This window comes from Rhea americana, unplaced genomic scaffold (genome assembly GCF_003343005.1).
Source record: "Rhea americana isolate MKP2758 unplaced genomic scaffold, rheAme1 scaffold_540, whole genome shotgun sequence".
Lineage (NCBI taxonomy): Eukaryota > Metazoa > Chordata > Aves > Rheiformes > Rheidae > Rhea > Rhea americana.
The window spans coordinates 148,594-151,054 of NW_028186691.1; positions in this window are offsets into that span (position 1 = coordinate 148,594).

Consider the following 2,461-nt stretch of genomic DNA (forward strand, 5'->3'; position numbering starts at 1 on the left):
GGCCTGCAAGACGTGCCGGGAGCAGTAGTCTTCCGGCGCCGGGCTTCCGGGCGGCCATTTTGGCCTGCAAGACGTGCCGGGAGCAGTAGTCTTCCCATCGTGGACTTCCGGGCGGCCATTTTGGCCTGCAAGACGTGCCGGGAGCAGTAGTCTTCCCATCGTGGACTTCCTGGCGGCCAGTTTAGCCTGCAAGACGTGCCGGGAGCAGTAGTCTTCCCATCGTGGACTTCTGGGCGGCCATGTTGGGCCTGTCGAGGGGCCGCAGTTCCCTCTCGGCAGGGCTCCCACAGGATGGCCGCGTTGTGCTCGGTGGCGACCAGGAGCTGTCGCTCACGTGCCTCTGCCTTCTCAGCCCTGCAGCAGCGGCCCACTGTGTCTGTTCCTTACTATTAGTGTGCTGCTCACATGAGAGTCCCTGTAAGTCTCAGGGACATCAGAATTTCCCTGTTTTTCCCTGGTATGGGGCAGGAAGTCTTTTCCATCTCTGGTCTGACCAGGCAGGGTTGTCCCAGGTGCTCGGGCTGTCCCTCTTGGCAATGGGAGAGCGTGAGGACCCTTGGGACCTTTGTTTCCCAGAGGCTTCCCTTGGTCCCCTAACCCTCTCAGGACCCTTCTACTGAACTCTAAACCCCTCTTTTGGCCTTCCTTGTGCCCCAGAGGCCTATTTTGGTCCTCCAGAACCATTAGGACCTCACTAGTCACCTCTGAATCCCTCTCAAGGCCTTCGTTGTGTCCTTTTTTGACCTTTCCTCGTACCTCAGATTCTTTTTTTGGCCATGTAGACTCCTCTAGTGTGCTCTGGATTACACTTTCAGACTTCCTTCTGCCTTAAAGCAATCTTTTGGCCCTTTTAACCCCTTAGGAATCCCCATAATACCCTCAGAAACCCTCTAGAGGCCTTTTTTCACACCCCAGGGTCCTGTGTTGGCCCTCTATCCCCCTTAGCAGCCCTCTAGGCTGCTCTGGTCACTTTTATTTTCCTCTACAGGCTACTGTTGGCCTTCTAAACCCCTCAGCATGCCTCTATTCCCCTTAGAACCTCTCCCGAGTGCCTCCTTTTTTCGTGTCAAGGAGCCCTCCTTTGGCCCTCCTCCCCTCTTAGGGGACCTCTCGTCTACTCTGGACTCCTCTTTTGGTCAAAATTGTCACGTAGGCCCTTTCGGATTCCTTGAGCGTGTTCTGCAACACTCTTGTGATTTCCTTGTTTCTCAGAAGTGCTCTGGAGCCCTTTGTGCCAGAGAGCTGTCTTCTAGCCTTCTAGATATCTTAGGACCCTTCCAGTGCCATCGGAACGCCTCTGGAACCATCCGTCAAACCCCAGAGTCTTCTGCTGGCCCGCTAGCATTGACAGCAGCCCTCTAGGCTGTCCTGGCACCTCTTTTGGCCTTTTATTTCCCGCACAGACCTTCATTAGCACTCTTGACCCCTCAGCACCTCTCTAGTCCTATCTGGTTCCCTCTTTTGGACAAATCTGAGACTCCATTTTCCCCCTACAGCCCCTCAAACCCCTCTAGCGCGGTCTGGACTCCTCTTTTGGCCTTTCTTGTGCCTCAGAGCTGCCTCCTTATCCTCCRCCCCCCCAGGACTCCTGCAGTCCCATCAGAATCCCTTCAGAGCACTTCTTCCTGCCTTAGAACCCTATGTTAGTGCTCCAGCCCCTTCAGCAGTCCTCTATTCTGCTTTGGCCTCCTCTTTTTTGACTATTTTCCACCCACAGACCTCTATTGGCTCCCTGGAAACCTTTGAACCCCTCCAGGCCCCTCTGAACCCTTCCAAAGGCCTTTGTCATGCCTCAGGGCTGCTTTCTGGCCCTCGAGTTCCCTTAAGACCAGTCTGGTCCGCTGAGAAGCCCTCCCAAGGCCTTTGTTGCGCCCCAGAGCCCTCTTTTCGCCTTTCATATCCGTAGGATTCTTTCCGTCCTCTCAGAGCACCACCTGACTTCTGTCTTGTTACCTAGTTTTTAGTTTTTGGTGTGTCAAAAGAGGGCTCCAGGGGCAGGAAGGGCAGCTCCAGAGGAGCTCCTTTAGGAGCCCTCTGGTCTGCTCAGATCACCCCTTTCGGTGCTTGTTGCACCCCAGAGCTGTCCTCTGACCCCCCCACCCTATTAGGAATCATCTAGTCTCCTCAGAATCCACCCCCCCGATTTCTTCCTCATTCCCCAAAGTGATTTTTTTTTAATGTCATGTAGACCCCTTTGCACTCCTCTAGCGTGCTCCGGACGACTCTTCTAAGCTTCCTTGTGCCCCAGAGCTGCCTTCAGGTCTTCCAGCCCAATTAGGATTCCTGTAGGACTCCTGTGGTCCCCTGAGTATCCCTCCGGAGCCACCCTTCCTGCCCCAGAGCCCTCTGTCGGTGCTCTGGCCCCTTTAGCAGCCCTCTGTCATGCTGCAGCCTCCTCTTTTGGCCTTTTCTTTTTCACTTGCAGATGTCCGTTGGCCCTCTAGACCCCTTAGCACCTCTC